The sequence below is a fragment of the Ostrinia nubilalis genome, chromosome 8 (genome assembly GCF_963855985.1).
Source record: "Ostrinia nubilalis chromosome 8, ilOstNubi1.1, whole genome shotgun sequence".
In the NCBI taxonomy this organism is placed as follows: domain Eukaryota; kingdom Metazoa; phylum Arthropoda; class Insecta; order Lepidoptera; family Crambidae; genus Ostrinia; species Ostrinia nubilalis.
This window is the reverse complement of record NC_087095.1, coordinates 6,160,417-6,178,649: the sequence shown is the minus strand read 5'-3', so window position 1 is coordinate 6,178,649 and position 18,233 is coordinate 6,160,417. Positions and strand designations below refer to the sequence as shown.

Genomic DNA, 18,233 nt, shown 5'->3' with positions numbered 1-18,233 from the left:
TTCTCGGTCCCCGGTGGCCCGCAGGTGTTTATTTTTGTAAAAATCACTTTAGTATACATTTCAGTGTATAGCCCATGTGAGTATTGTACTCATTGGTACACAGTACACACAATAAATATTAACTAATCAAATATTTTAAACTTTACTGCAATAAAACTGCACATATTTTGTTCCTAACTTATTTATACTCTGCTGAACTCAAATTAGAATGTTTTGTCTGCGTAATCAAAATTGGTTATAATTACACTGTAAAATAGTGGTCAAAGCTAATTTCTTAATTAGCTTTCCCTATCTTAAGTAGTAAAAAAGTTTAATTGTTTCTCTTTAGTGTCCCTTATAAGTGTCATTAATCTTTTGGACACTTAGCAGCTCTTCGAGACAAATATTTTCAGCAAGTGCTGAGAAAATCCGCAACAAACTTAGTCACCTCAGTCTGCCTGACAAAGGTATTCCAGCAAAGTTAAGCCTTTCAAGCATGAACAGTCTTTGAGCTATCTTTTAGTAAAGCTTATTCAGAATAAAAAAATTATGAATCACTAGCTGTACCTGCGACTTCGTACGCGTGAAATTGAATAGTATTTCCCGTTTTTGCACATTTTTCTTTACTGCTCCGCTCCCATGGGCTGTAGGATGATTTCAATAAATGGGCTATCAAACTCAAAAAATATTTTGAAATCAGCTCAGTAGTTCCTGAGATTAGAGCGTTTACACCAATAAACAAACAAACTCTTCAGCTTTATAATATTACTTTGTATTGATTATTATTAGTATAGATTTGGCACTTAGCCGTGTTATAGTGACGCAACTTATCCATTCATAACGAAACCATGTATGGGACATGCGTGTATAAGTAGTAGCGTGAGAAGTTCAATCGTGTATGGATACTTATCTCTGCGTGACTCATGCCGGCTGTGTGCCAAAGCTTTTAGATTCTAGCTTTCTAATAATGTAACGATGCATGTGAAATGATATGTTGTTGGAAAATCTTTAATAATAAATAAATAAATAAAGCCTTAGGAGTCGTAAAGGTGATGAGATAAGGACAACATAACATTGGTTTTTTCAAGTTCACTCAAGAAGTCCGCGTCTGGTTTCATTCAGTAAAGATGTGGCACTTTACTAAATGAAGGGTAGGGGGAATTTATCATCTCATCTTTCATTCATCCAATATTCATTGTTTCATCAAATCTTATTTTACTTGAATAATATTTACTTGAATATTATGGGCAAACCCTATGGCAAACCGCACAACAAAATATAACAAAAAAAACATCAGCTGTCACATTATGGTTGGAACTTAGGTAATAATTAATATCCAGGCATCAAAGGGCAGTAGGTACTACCAGTTTTTGATAAAGGCTTCAAATAGGCTATTAGGATTTTATATTTCGGATACAATAAACTTTTAACTAGAGATATCTGTTAGATGAAAAAACTTTTAACTCACTTTTTTTGGTCTATTCCACAAAGTCCACTTCCAGCGACAATTTAATGTCCTTTGATCACCCACAGATATGATGCCCTGGGTGATCAAAGTGGACTCCAGTTTAATTATTATTTTAGTGTCCTTTGATCACCTACATACAAATCACACCTCTGAACTGAATAGACACGTCATGTCCAATTGTTGTAAGTACAAACATTTTCTTATTTTCTCATTTTCTTATTTTACATTTTTTTTACAGCATGAAATATTTTAAAGCGTTACTTACCTTAACAATGTTTGTCCGTACATTCAATCATTCAAAGGACAATAAAATAATAATTAAACTGGAGTCCACTTTGATCACCCAGGGCATCACGAATACTACAAATGCCTGCAAAAGAATAGTATACTGCGACGAACACCCAATTTACAATTCATTCAACCATCCAAAATAATAATAAAGATCAAAATATCTTACACCTTCCATTTATCACTCAGAGAAAATGGATAAAAGCTGTAAGGTCTTACAAGAATTAGACTCCTTACAACACATAAAGTCATTGAGCTGCTCCATTGAACAACTTGTAGAACATGTTCCGGTAAGAAGACCAGATTGCTCACTCATCATCCAAAACATCAGAAGCATACACAAATCCTCTAATATTGACGATCTGGATATTAACCTCAACATGCTCCCACACACAATTGATGCAATAATCTTGACTGAATGCAGAATCAACAACAGTAAACCTCTTCCTTTAAAGCCAGATTACATAACACATGGTTCTACAATAAAAACAAATCAAAACGATGGTGTAGTTGCGTTTATAAAAGATAACATTCCTCACTCAGTTAAAGAAGTCTCACTCTCTGGAGCATCATGTTTGGAAATAACTATGCTTTCTTACACAATAGTCTGCATTTATAGATCGCCGTCGGAAAAAAACCCATCAAAATTCATAGAATCACTTGATAATTATTTAAACCAAATAAACTTAACAAAAAATCTAATACTGACCGGTGATTTTAATATTAATATAATGATTGGTAACTATGATAGATACTCTGACCAATACCTTGACATGCTCGCTTCACATAGCCTCCAACCAGCACATAGATTGGATACCAGAATTAATAGTTGTCTCGATCACATTTTCAGTAATATTGGTACCAATAAAGTTGATGCAACTGTGGCAGTGCTAGACACTACTATTACCGATCACAAAATGGTCCTAGTATTCATATATAATAAACTACAATCAATTAAACCGAATAGAATAAGAACTACCACTAATTATACGGAAGCCTTAGTAACACTGCAGACACATAACATGGCTGACTTATTAATTTTACAGGATCCCAATATATTGTGTAGTAGCTTAATAACACTAATAACAAAATGCTTAGATAAACACACCAAAATAACTAAAATACCTTCAAATAAAAGAATTATTAAGCCCTGGATCACTCCGGGTGTTCTGAAATGTATAAAACACAGAAACAACCTGCAACGACAACTACGATTAGACAACACAAACGAGATTTTGAAAATAACTTATCGAAGATACCGCAACCACTGTAACAACCTTATAAAAAAACTAAAAAAAGAGTACGAAAGGGAACTATTACAAAAATCTAAAAAAAATAACAAGACCCTATGGAACACAATTAAAACAATAACGCACTTAAACAGACAATCAAATGACAATAACGAACTTAAAAACGCAAAAAATAGTCCAAGTGAGTCAGCAGAGTTTGTAAACAATTACTTTAATAGTATAGGTAAAGACTTAGCTAGCAAAATAGTAAACAATTCAACACATAATAAATCTTATCTTTCTACACTGCCTTCCCTGCCTAATTCAATAGGAGTTATTCTTCCAGAAGTGTCTGAAGTAGAATCAATCATAATGAACCTGAGGTCAGAGTCCGCCACTGGTAAGGATGGGATCCCTACTAAATTCATAAAAATGGCGGGAAAGGAATTAGCACCTGTCATTACCCACCTTGGTGGTCTATGTTTTCAGCGGGGAATCTTCCCAGTGCAATTGAAACAATCAATTATTCATCCGGTCTTTAAGGGTGGGGATAGAGATGCTGTGAATAACTATAGACCGATATCGGTGCTAACAGTTATATCTAAAATAATAGAAAAACTCATTAACACTCGTTTGATTAATTTTTTTGACAACTATAACTTGCTTTCAAAAGCGCAATATGGCTTCCGCCGTGGTATTGGTACTGAGGACGCAATACTTGACCTAACTACAAATATTACGAATTATCTAGATGAAAAAAAGAAAACTCTCTGTATCTTTCTGGATTTAAAAAAGGCATTTGATACCGTCTCTATCCCCACCCTCCTCTACAAACTTGAGAAAATTGGCATTAGAGGTACTTTCCATGAATTAATCAGGGACTATCTACATGACAGGACGCAATGTGTTAAGATAAGTAACGGGCTTTTTAGTTCAGACCAATCCACCTCTAATTTTGGTGTCCCACAGGGAAGCGTCCTGGGTCCTACACTCTTTATTGCTTATATTAATGACCTGACAGAATTAAAAATAGTAAATGGAAAAGTTTTTTCATATGCCGACGATACCGCAATTCTTTTCCATGGTGACACTTGGGGAGATGTTTACAAGCTGGCTCAGAAAGGACTTAACGACGTTATTCACTGGCTTAATAATAACCTACTTTCTCTTAATACCACGAAGACTAATTTCATAGCTTTCTCAATAAAAGAATCTTCACAACCTAATCCTCAACTAAGTATAACAGCACACTACTGCAACAACCCTGACAATGGCACCTGTGATTGTACAAAATTGGAAAAACTAAACTCAACCAAATATTTAGGAATCATGCTAGACAAACATCTCTCTTGGCAACCCCACCTTGAACTAGTTTCTAACCGTATTAGAAAATTGATATGGATCTTCAAATATTTAAGAGACATCGCTGACAAGCAACTCATCATGTATATTTATATTTCATTAGTACAATCTATTTTAATATATTGCATTCCTATCTGGGGTGGAACTTATAAAACCACATTTATAAGTATAGAAAGGGCCCAAAGATCCACTATCAAGGTAATGCTTAAAAAGAAAAGGTTATTTGAAACCACTAAATTGTACTCTGAAGCTGATATTCTGAGCGTTAGACAACTGTACATATTACAGTGTGTACTGCGTGTCCATAAAAATATTGTTCCGGATCCAAAAATTTCTAACAAACGGTCTCAACGCTCAGTTCTTGACTATCCACGCACTCGCACGAATTTTGCATCGAAACAATTTACTGTTCAATCTATAAAAATCTACAACAAAATTAATCGTAATATAAACATTTACACAAAATCACTTTTAGAATGTAAAACATTAGTTACGTCATATCTGAAATCTTTAACTTATGATGATACAGAAAAAATCATATCCTTTGCTAGTGCTTAATCTTAATTTTAATACATTATTACAACACACACACACACACACACACACACACACACACACGCACGCACGCACACACACACACACACACACTCGTTCACACACTGGCTGCTTAACTTGATGGTTAATAAGTTACTATTAGTTTAGTTAGTATTATTAAGTGATTTCTTTGGTTATGTACAAGTTTTTTATGTAATTATTACCACAGAGAAGAGGGTACACTTCTAATACAGGTTTTTATAAACTCAAAAGAAGTTGTACCAAACCCTGTAATGATAAAACTTGTAACTTCAATAAAGGAATTTATTTATTAAAAAAAATATTCGTGGGTGATCAAAGGACACTAAATTGTCGCTGGAAGTGGACTTTGATCACCTGGCAGGTGGGTCATCAAAGCCAGGTGATCAAAGTGGAATCCTCACACCCTTTTTTATTGTAAGTATACTCTCAACCCTACAATTTATATTACCTACCATACCTACCTAGGTATGTAGGCAATATAAATTCAAAATTCATTTCAATTTAGTGACAAAACTTTAATCTCTCTGTTGGTAATAAATAGGGTTTTATTAATGAAAGTAAGACCACACATTTGCCGCCCCATTTACTGGTTAATATAATTTCCGGTGCTCGATAAAGACAGTTTCAGTTTTACAGCTATTTATAAAGTTCAATTTCCTTTTCCAAGAATGTTGTGTAAAAATATGTGGTTTGAATGGGAATTTTGTGACTTGGTAACTCATTTGTAAAATTAGAATAGTTATTTACGGGATTGGTACCGTGTACCTTTTATTTACGAGCTTTGCTTTTTATTTCCGTGATCATGGCGCTTGCAACAGTGCCGAAATATCGGAGGCTCGTAAATAAAAAGGTACACGGTAGTAATCAACGTCAGCAATGGTAGAACACTATGAAAGTTTAAAACAATTTATTATTTAATTTTGTAAAATTAGGTTGCTCATCGTCTCTACGAGCGAGCACATAGCTCGTAGAGACGATAGCCGTTGGGGCAGAAAAGTTCTCGAGTGGCGACCACGGGCTGGAAGACGTAGCGTGGGCAGGCCTCCTACTAGGTGGACCGACGATCTCGTAAAGGTCGCGGGAAGAGCCTGGATGCGGGCAGCGCAGGACCGTGCATTGTGGAAAACCTTGGAGGAGGCCTTTGTCCAGCAGTGGACGTCATTTGGCTGAAACGAACGAGGTTGCTCATACCTATACCTATGTACAGTCGACAGCACATCAGACTATCCATTTTTGTTGCAAAATAACCTGCATTACAACGAGATACGATTCCACCACAGATCACAGAAACTAAAGGGAGATGTGACAAGGGGGCGGGGCCACTGTCGCAGCAATATGCCCAAAAACAGAACACATTGCTCGCGACAGCAATGATGACAGCAGCGACGTCATAATGTAAACAGTTTACATTGCTTGCGTAGTACTAAATATTATTCGAACGTTGAGCACTGATACCGCAGTGGATAATGAGCACATTTTGTTTGATTACTTTGTGTGTGTGAATTTTTATTTTATTTATTTTATTTTATTTAGGATAACAAACAATTGTACAATTCAGATATGCAGTAAAGTTATACATCGACATTTAGTTATTGTACAAACCGCACCGCTATCCCCATCTTACTTGCATGCAGGTTTAAATTCTTTCACGATTCCTACTTACCCTCGAGGTATCCATTTATCCCATTCCCAATAGTAGGTATGTATTTTTATCAATGATCCTTATTGACTCAGCGTAAAAGGATTCCATTTGTTTAGGTACGGGAAGCACCTGGATGCGGGCAGTTGTGGAAATCGTGCGTCCCATAAGTGCCCCAGGATTTTATTGTGTCCAGCGACGGACGATACTTTGGTGGAAACGAAGTAGGATTTTTTATAACCAAAATGCTGTGCAATGCGAAAAGTGTAAAATAATTTTGAATAGATGTCATTTTATTGTGCTTTGAGATTTTTAAATCTGAAAGCTACTTTTTTGTGCAATGCCTTGTCAAAAAAAAAATTAAAAGAAATTGACAATAAATCCGCCAAGAAAGGATTTTACGAAACTCCACCCCTAAGGGGGTAAAACGGGATCCACGCGTACGAAGACGCGGGTGGCCGCTAGTTGACAATAAATGCGTTCTACAATTTTTGATCGGAAAATAAAGACTGTCTTCACTTCATATACGAAATAACAAACTCAGCCCTGCGAAGCTATTTTAAGATTGTAATGAAGAAAAATCATTAGCATAAAACTATGAGGCATTTGTTCCATTATTTACGAATTGAAAATAGAGGAGCCAGTCTTAATGCACGATACGGATATAAGCTGGTCGGAACGAAAGCTATTTTGGTTAAAAACATATTTTTATTGGTATCAATAACAACTTTTAATTTTATGATTAATATAAAATATGCTATGGTGGTAGTTAAGACTGAATTTTTATTATAAATCAACTTTAATTAAACTAAATACCAAGTTATTAATTTAGATATCCCAATAAATTAAGTGTATGTAGAGGGTAAGACTTTCATATTGGGAGATGTAGAAGATCGCTCTCAAAATGAAACGAAAACTTTTACGTAAGTAATATAAGTAGGTAAGTGCTGCTATTTTTCCGCAACAATTTAATTTTAATTTTTCTAACATTCTTTTAAAAAACAAAATCTTAATTGACTCTATCAGGAAAATAAAAGTTTAAACTAATTTCGGCGACAAAATATTAAAATTATTCTAATGTTTGTAAAACCACGTAAAACTAAGAATAGTTTTGTAGAAACAAAGTTTGCGCAGCGCAACATTTTTGCGAAATGTTTGATTATCTTGACAATGTAATTAAATATTAACAGTAAATAATTAATAGCATACCGTATCCTCGAATCCCAGTCACCACAACTTTCAACAATTCCTTCCTCAATCACTTAAAACTAAAACTTTTCTCACTGTTTTGTTTCTTCGAAACTGTCACTGAACTTGTTTTTAAGTTAACAATCTCAACTTTGGCGGTAACTTTTTAACCATTGTTACTTTTACGCACAGTTTTATCACTTAACCGATAGTTTTTGAAGAAAGTTTATCACTCAAGTGAGTGTAACATCGCGAATTTCCCGTATCGAGTGACTCGCGTGGTTCCACTCGGCAACTCGAAGGTATTTTGCCTGACTCGCCGCACAGCGTCGCGCGGCAAACGGAGTTACTCTCACTGGCGCATGCGTGGGCTACCATAGTTATATTCTATACTTTTGACCAGAAAATATTGGGAAAATATGCACACATGTGCTAGTCATGGAATATTGAATTGAGTGACTTCTTGTCGATGATCAAATATGTCGATAGAAAGTCAAGTTTGCCAAACAGTTTTCTGCTTGAAAATTCTGATGCCTAAGTATTTTCTTTGTTGTAGAAAAAGGTTTCGCCAAAAATAATTTTTTTTTTATACAGAAACACATAACTACTTACTCGTACGTAGAGCACACTCAGGGCACTTTTATGGAATTTTTCATCAACGTATTTGGAATTCCCAAACCCAGTAATTTAGGCTACGTGTTAAATTGACTACTTATTTTCAGTAAGTAATAAAATCATGGCTCTTTAGTTGATGATATCTTTTTGTAGGAATCCCGTTAGGTTTTACAGGTAACTTTAGATTCGACCTCTTTGTAAAATTAACTTCTCTCCAGTTACTTACATTGTTATGTTCAATCTACATAAACAAATGAGGTATCAGCTTGTTTTTGCCAACTATGGGTGAGACTCTAATTCTAGACGTGCAATTAGCGTTCTAGTTCAAATTCAGCCTCATTTTCACAATGTTGTGGAACCCGGTGCAGTAATTTATGCGTCTAGAGAAGATACAGATCCTTCGGGCTCAACCGCAACTTTACACCTAAAGTAATTTATTTAAATAGTGTCTAGTCTTTGTTACGTAAAATCTACATAATGTACACTTAAAAAACTTTTTGTCTATGTCGTTATTTATCTGTTTAAACTAATTTTCGAAACGGTTTCGAAAAAGGCTTGGCGCTAAAAATATAATTATGGATTTAGGATACTCACTGACTATTTAATCCATGCGGATTTATCAAATTATTCATGTAATCCAGAAGATACAGGAAATTTAATAAAGAACGGTAAATCAGTCCGCTATTAGTTGTCCTTATCTTATTATACTTCCTAAAAGTTCGAGATTAATATTCATTCAATCCTTTCATAGTTTTTTTTTACATTTCGGACGACTCTCGACTGCTAGCTCTAATTTTGGCACGTTCTAGATAATTTCCTCTTCAGTTTTCATTTTCGTTGTTTTATCTATGAAATGAATGTCATCTTTGGAATATTCTGTCCAAGTATCAATATTATAATACCCCATATTTATTATGCTAAAAGTTTTAACAAACTTCAATTTTAACTCAATGGAATAAAATTCAAAATCCTATGTCAATTTGTGCGACTCAGAAGGTATTGAGACTTCATCAACGTTTTGCAAAAAGAATATGGCGCAAGTATGTTCGAGTAGCGACAGATTAAAAATGATTTTATAGTTTTTATTAGAATTTTCTTCCTTCTTGTTCGAATAGTCTACTTTACGTAACAAATTCAGTCGACATTTGTTTTAGATACGTTACGTAAGCGTGTTATAAATTTTAAAATAACTATTGTTATTATAATTAATTGTTTCAAACTGACTCTACTATAATCAATAAACTCTAAATATCATATGAATTGTAATTTGAAGAATACTCGCACCTGGAAATCCATAAATTTTCATTAAAACTACTGTAGGCACACCTAAACGCAAATACGTACCTACATAATTTATTAACGTCGTATATCAAAAGGGACTCCTTTTATCGGGATTCATGAGAATGCTATAAATACTTCCAGTAAAGTCTAGATTACAATAAAAACTGTTCTTTTATGATTCCAGGTCCATTTATCTCAGTATTATGGCGTATGTCTGATGGTGATTAAGTACGGATGACGGAATAATATGTAATTCTTCGACGCTTTTTCTTCTACACTAATATTATTGTTTTTCGTACCTATAGAGTAGGCTCCAAAAGTAATGAACCTGTATAATTTGAAAAATTCTTCCACCAAAACTCTCAAATGAATTTAAACAAACTAGAAATATTTAATTAGCTTTGTTTTATTTGTCATATGAAATTGTTAGGATTATCATTATCACATTGTAACCATTAGTAGGTAAGCTTAAAACGATTGGTATATATTTTTAAACTGTGCCGATATTTTAAAGTGAAGTGCAATCAATATCGCCACCACATGACAGACACCAAATAAAAAAGTTTCTCACTGATTTTTAACCTTACATTAAGGAGATTAGGTTCAAAATTTGGTTATGGATATTCTTGATAGGTTAATGTGCAACTAATATTATCCACAACTCAGGCATATTTCACGTTCTTTGAATACCATGTCAGTTGGATAATATGATTAACGGCAAAAATATGAATTATGTAGCGATAATGAGCTATTTTGTAAACATTTTAGGAGCGTGATTCACGGGATTAGATAAATTCATATAAATAGGTAGCGTAAACCAGAGAGTGATTGCCCACTGGTAGTGATTGCCCGCTTTAAGAATAATATTGTCAGGTGCTGACTTTGAATCACTCTAGTTAGATTTGAATTTACTAAGTAGATGGCTCCGAGATCAATGTACAGTAGATTTAAAATTTACAATAGGAAACACTAAAAAAAACAGTTATGGCGGATTTTGTCAAGACGGGTGAAAATGTTACTCAAACAGGTAAAGACTTTAACAATTTTACTAAGGAATTACTTGCTTAGAGGTTAAATTTTTTTTGCAAGTTATTTAATATTCAAGTAATGGTGTATAGTCATGATGAAATTATAAGTGTTTTCTCCATTATCAATGAAAATAACTGATAAAATTTGATTTTTAACGGTCATTTTAACGGTGCACGTAAATCTGTATATTTTTAGTTATTGCCCACCATCATTTCAGTTATTGCCATATGTTAATGTATAAGGTGTTATTTTTTGTACTGATCATACTTTACCAACGCATCTAATAAAATCATACAAATACAACCCAAGTGTTTAAAAAAAAAAATCAGGCTAGTTTTCGAGTAAAACGACAAAGAATGTTTCGAAAAAAATAAAAAATAAATCATCCTTTGAGCGCGGTGAGTATTCGTTTGTACGCACTATCGTAGTAGCCGGCCGAGGGCAACGACCACTGCCACGTGCCGCGCCGCGTGAGTCGGCCATATTGATATCGCTCGCTGCCAGTCGCTCCGCGCCCACAGCCCGCGCCGAGCCGCCGATCGGCATGCGGGAGCGCAACAACATAAATAATCGTCCCAGTCCGTCCAATGCGCCCAAACGTATTGCAGTGTATGTGTGATTTATTACAATGCCGCGCTTGATCAATAACAAAACGCAGGTGAAATTATGTTTCGGGCACACTAACTGGCCGACGAGAAACATTGACGAGTCGAAAACCTTCATACCTTGCTTGTTTGGAGCCGCGCAGCGCTTCAGGGAGCGCAGCCGTATCCTGACTTGACGAGATTCCGTGCGCTTCGAGGACGAAGTTCTGGATTTCAATTTCAATCACCGGCACAGTGCTGGCGGTACCCAGATGCGAGCGCCGCAGACGGCGGCTTTTGCGTAAAAATACGGAATGCCTTATCAAGGAGTTGTTGCCAGAGGGCCACGACCGCGACCTAGTTCTATCGATGGTTATTGCGGAATGCGGAATGCCCAGGGCAATTATTATTAGAGTATTGCCACCATGCAGTAGCAGTGTTTAAGTTGCTCATTGTGAGACTTGTTTTGCAATTTACAGGCATAAATATTGAAATGGCTTTTAATGTTTCATTTTCAGTATGCCAAAGACTCCAAAAGTTCAATATAGCATAGAAAATTTGCAAAAAGCGATCGAAGCTGTACAAGATGTATCCAACAATTTATCTACAAGATAAATTGCTGAAAAATATGGTTTGGCTTGAAAAAATTGATAAAAATTCAAACGCAGATACAAAAAATGAAAATCCTACGTTAAATAAATAAATAAATAAATTAATTAAATCTACTAGTGAAAATGTTAATTGTAAGGAAATAGATATAACTTTAGGGAAGAATAACCAACAGCTAATTGAACATTCTGAGCAACCACTTGAACTGATATCGAAGAACATAAAAAAAAACCTACATATAAAATCTATTACATTTAAAATTCAAATTTTTGCGTCATCTCTGTTTTGAAGTAGATGATTCTGTCTCTACCGATTCAGACTCATCAACATCAGCTCAAGAAATATTTGATTATATAGTTAATAAGGCCAAACGCAATTTATTTTGAAATTTTGAAGACTGTATTACTAGAATTTAAGTTTAATGTTTTGTTTTGTTTATTTAAAGCCTATTTTGTCATTTTAAAATTGATTATTTTGTTTTAAGATACTGGGCAATTACTGTGCTTTGATGTGGGCAATTAGTGTAAGTAATGGGCAATGACTGTACTTTTTGGAGGATTTTAAATTTATTTCAATATTTTCTAAGTTACGTAAGTTTTAACTAAAAACTGTTAATATTCTGTTTAACAGTTTATTGAGTTATAAGAAAAAAGTCATAAATGGTTAATAATTAAAATACTTTCTTTAATTTTTCATCTCAATGTGTTTGAAATAATTAAGTGGGCAATAGCTATACGGTTTACCCTACATAAAATAATTGGGTAATTTCAAATAGGTAACTGAATTAGAATTCTACAGAAGTGATCGAGGCAGAAAAAGTCAAAAGTTTACGTCGTGACATAATCTTTACTAGGTCAAGCGCTTAGCTCAGTAAGTGCCTGAGGTATGGGAGCGGCACGGGAGGGTGTTTTGGAAACGTCAAACGTCAACGAGACTTCATGCTTCAGATTTGTATGCTTTGTCACGTCATAATATGTCAATGTCACGCCTCCCGTGCCGCTCCCATTCCTCAGATAATGACTGAGTTAAGCGCCTACAGTAGGTATTCTAAGAGATACAGAGAATTAGAGACTTATCATTTCTTAGTTCTGGGAGATATTATTTTCTTCGTAACAACTTCGTAAATCGATTGTTTGGCAAGTTGACAATCGAATTGCGAACTTGTTATGAATATAAAAGAAGCGTCATGCTTCTTTATAAAGTCAACCATCCGTACTTAAATATACCTACATATAAAAATGATATTCAAGCAGATGTCGTCTTATAAGTTTTTCTCGGTAGAAATATTCTGAATCCAACTTAGTTCAGTCAACGCTGTAGTTGACTTGTGTTGTTAAGGTACATACTTATAATAATGATGTATAGCCTGACCAGGAACATAAAAACCCTCGCCATGTTGCGGAAAATTAATGGTACTAATTTCTTTTAATGGCAACAGTAACTGAAAACTTCATTGACATGTCACCTTGCATGTCAGTCTATTGCTGTCAAAGTGTAAACAAACTTTATTTTAAATGTGCGCAATTGATTTTGTGAATTAAATTGCTAAAATCTTTTTATAGTCGTGAAAGAAAAGTGGTTCACAATGTGTTAAAGTATTTGTCGAAGAGAAATACTAAGGGTTCGGACAATATTTTCATTGAATAATGTTTCCGACAAAGGTTGTCAAATTGACTGACATGTTTATCGTATAGTACAGTCAACTATGAAAATTAGCTGTTGTTTGTTTGTCACTTTGTAAGTATTGAATTTTATGGAATTGGGAAAGAAGTACCGAGTTTGAAGCGTTCATGAGCAGACATTGTAGTTGAATATTCAAGTTCAGAATTTGATTATTGATGAATAATAATAAAATCCTACTTGCTCGATTGATGGTTTCATTTAATTTATTTAAACCAGTTTACCTATAATATAATACGTTTTTGTTAATTTATGAAAATATTAAATAAGCCTATAATCCTGAATCCTGATACATAAAGTTAGCCTATTAATTTAATACAGGTACGACTGTACCCAGTGTTGCACTATCAAATGCAATTGAAGCGCCTCTATGCCAGGGTTTTTATGTTCCTGGTCAGGCTATACCTACCTACACTTTAATTGTTTTGCCATATTTTGATGTGCGGATTCTCTATTGTTTCTTTCTTGTGATAAAAATCCAATTCAGATTTTTTTTAATGTCTCAGGGCTTTTGCCGGTTAATTGGCCTCCTAGACCAAGTCTTTTTTGTATTTTTACCCAATAAAGGCGCTTGCTAGTAGGTATGACAGGAGCATGAACTACAATGGTGGAAAGAAGATAAGTATGTATTCAGAAATTCATATAATGGCAATGCAGAGATGGTACTGCATAGCGAAACTCGATCGATACGAATCAAATCATGTTGCAGCGTGCCATCCATTATAACGGCTTTTGTTCGTCCTAACCAAGACCACCAAGACTGTCTCCGATGTAAGGTCCAGTCCTCAAAACAATGCCTCTCACGCTTTTGTATTGTCATATTCGAGAGGGTCAGTAAAGTAATACATACAGGAGAAACACCTACGGTGGGTAGGTATTTCTGAAAACGGGCATACAAAACCGGCGCATACTAACGACCACTGAGGACAATGGAGAAGTTTCGTGAAATTGAAAACATTATATTTCACTGAATGGGATTAAAATATAGACCAAAACTAAAAAGACGGTGAAGTTTTTTTTCAAATCCATCAAGAAATGGCTGAGAAATTAAGTATTTCAATTACCTACATAATATTTTTTTTGCGTGAAATTCAAACAACAAAAACAAAGGCGGTGCCGCCACCTATTCAAGTTTCAAACACAATGCTTACCACCCCTCGACAACTCGAGAATGACACTAAGTATAATGTCAAAGTCTTCTTTTCTTTTTTTTTATATGGCCAGGTCTTGGCTATGTTATAAAAAAGGTTACACAATTTTACTAAAAAAGGATATTGAGTGACCCTGGCTGAAAAATTAAAAACTACTAGATTTAAAAAAAAAATTATCTGTCAACAGCACTGGACCTAGGGGGGCAGGGATAATTCACTGTTTGTTTTCCGAATGAGTGCCGTGACGTCACCGATCAAATGGCGCGAAATATTTGTTATGCGCAACTTTGGGGCCCTGTAACTTCATTATTTGTAGATATATTTTCATGTTTCTTTCACAATTGTTATTAGCTTTGCTTGTATTTTACAATTCAGAAACTTCTCCATTACAAAGCTTTATCAAGAACCAATTCAATGCAAGCCTAGCAAACTGTTTTGTCTAGTTACAACATGGCATTTGTTTCCATTTGTTCGCTTTGAGCCCCCACTAACCAGGCACGTACCAGGCGTTAGTTTCAGAATGCCCATTCTAAAGGGAATAATGATCAAAGGCAATACAATGCACAGATGTGCAACATTGGTTAGGGATCATTTCAATAACCTACAAATACTGACCAACTTGAGAGCCGAGGAACGCGAGTTGGAACCTTGCCGCCACGGCTGGACTATATGAATAGTGGGGAACCCATTTGTAAGACAAGCATAATGTATTACCACGAGAGCTAAACAAAATTTCTTTAAAAACAACAATCCTTACTAAAGTTTATTCTTTTGGTAATAAATAGAGTGCTTTTGAAGGGACGAAAATGACTGTGGCCGACCGGAATTCTTGTACACGAAGACGCGATCAAAAGCTTTAAATGTCTACACAATTTTAGTTACAATAACTCGAATAGTTTGACTTGCAAAATCGCTAAAGGACCTCTACATACATACTACATAATACATTATAACAAAGATTCCAGAGGGATGAAATGAGCAATCTGAATGAAGGTTTTTTTTAAATTGTAATTTAAGTCCTAAGTTTCATATAAAAGATAGTTAAGTATGAATATAAAACGTCATATGTCTGGTTATAACTAAGTAAAAGCGCCCATCAAACATTTCACTAAGATTTGCTCAATTTAGTTTGTCACAGATCGTCATAAATTATAGCCTATTATGTTAATATGTTATATGTTAATCTGGGTTATAAACAATAATACTATAAAGTTTCATCAAAATCTGTTAGTCTGTAAGAGTAAAAAACATCCAGACATCCAAACTTTCGCATTTATAATATTAGTAAGATTGAACCGTGTCTTTCTCTCTTGAATGGAGAAGTATCAACGTTGAGCTTCGTTTTATCCTTACGCTTACGCGCGCTCAAGAGCGTTCCCTGACTAGATAGTACCAACAATGGTTACCTACTATCTAGTACTGAAAGGTCCTAGGAAAAGCTGGATTTTTGGCTATTTGGGTCAGTAGCATTATTTTATACGATCTCTCCAATGGGGACGGGAAATGACCCGTGGCCTTTGTTGAGTATTTTTTGTTGTGAAATTGGATCAAAAATACCTATAACAAGGGGGTCCAGTTGAGGGCATGGGTTGAAATGCATTAGGCGTTTTCAATTTATTATGATTTTTAGTAGTAAAACACCATTTCGTAGATACAAGTCAATCGGAAAACTGAGGCAGGATAATGACAATAAGTGTTAGGCACTGATGGCCTACATGCACCATTCCACCCCATCCATAATCACACAAGTTTTGCTCTAAGCATCCAAGTAGATTCCTCAGCGATTAAACTATGAGCAGATCCCAAGTAGGCCAAATTCCGCAAGGAAATCCGGAAATTTCCTGAAGAATCGAGGCAGATGGTAGTCCTAACAACAGGTCAACGCCCGCAACGAGAGCAACAGGGCCATAGACAAAATTCTTGGTGCGCGCCACTATAGACAATATTGCGTGTTTCAATTTTGTTCGAGCGTTTGCGATCCTTCATTTCCATTCGTGATGGAGACACGACTGCCGGAGACAATTTGTTAGTGTAAATTCAGCGCAAACCCCCAATTTTGTGTAATTGTAGGTACACAGTGTTTTTAGGATCTAGGCAAGTCTAGACGGTATAAAGCCTGGTTTCACCAAAACAGAGAGGACAGATTTTTTTAAATAATACAATAGGTATTGTGGAAACAGCGAGATCTAACTGGAGATGCGTTTAAGACGCATCTCTTCTCCTCGCTTTGATAGAAACCAGACCTTATTCTAGATCTATACTAATATTATAGATGCGAAAGTAACTCTGTCTGTCTGTCTCGCTTTCACGCCTAAACCACTGAACCGATTTTGATGAAATTTGGCAAAGATATAGTTTGAGTCCCGGGAAAGAACATAAGATAGTTTTTATCCCGTTTTTCTAACAGGGACGCCGCGATAAAGTTTTTCTGTGACAGACAAAATTCCACGCGGGCGAAGCCGCGGGCGGAAGCTAGTTACATATAAATAAATAATGTCTGCTAAAGTGTGAAGCGTCTCCAGACAAGTCGAGCTATGCTATAAACCGAAAATGCCAAAAATGTTAGCAGTGTTTGGTTCTTAACCGTATGTAACCTTTTTTCCAGAAACGCCAATTCGGTCTTAACAGCTCTTTGTTAAGGTTTGAGCGACAATAAAACAAATGACCCATTTTTATGAGAACTTGAACCAGTCTTCAACATTTTATTTTGTAGTGGTTGTAAGAGACCTGTAAAACTCTGTTCGTAATAAAAACGACTTCAATTGGTTTCGTAAACGTTAATTACGAAAACGATGAAGCCAAAGCAAACAGCAATGAATGAAACGTAAACGAAACTTACCCAAACAGACACTACTCAAAGGCCTTGATATGAATTTTAATTAAGAAGGTTATTAATGTTATCGTTTCCAAAATGATTAATTATGGCTTCGAACCCTGCTAAGGAAATAATTACCGTTGGGAAAAGTACCTATCGTAAGTAAGTAAAAAAATATAAGTATTATGTGATATCACAAAGAGGCCTACCTACAGTATCTACTGTTATAATAACACTTCCGGCAAAACTAAGCATCTTCAACATTTGAAGTAAGTAATGGTATGGATGCAGACCGTTCCTAAACGACCAACCTGGAAATCAGCAGTGAACGTCTTATGGCTGGAATAATGATGTAAATCATCAGAATAAATGTTATTTTAAATAATGCTCTTCTGAGTTAAAAACTAGTAGAGCTTCTGTAAAATCAAAAATTGTAGATTTACGATTTGATTGTAGAACCTAACCTAACAAATAATCAGTAAGTGGTAAAACCGGCACTTAATGTAAATCTAACCAAAAATGAACACAGCACAAAAATCTAGCGCGTAAATCGACTCTAATTTCAAGAAAAAGACATTACACTGGGAAATTTTCCTGATTCTACATGTTTATGTGTCTATCCACCTGTCCAAACACCCTGTATACATCTACTTCTGGCTTGTTTACTTGCGGGTCACATCTTGCGGTGCCTTATATTTATTCATTCACACGCTCCCGTTCTTTCAAAAGCAGCCCGGGTT

The 18,233-nt window shown here is 35.2% G+C and overlaps 1 protein-coding gene across 1 annotated transcript in view; it reads right to left on the bottom strand.

Moving 5' to 3' along the window:
* The window catches only part of LOC135073815 (RYamide receptor-like), a 92,678-nt gene extending 84,662 nt beyond the window's left edge, over positions 1-8,016 (bottom strand). Inside the window, exon 1 of the mRNA XM_063968016.1 lies at positions 7,751-8,016. The gene's annotated coding sequence lies outside the window, so the exon portion shown is untranslated. The remainder of the gene's footprint in view (positions 1-7,750) is intronic.
* Between the last annotated feature and the right edge of the window lie 10,217 nt (positions 8,017-18,233).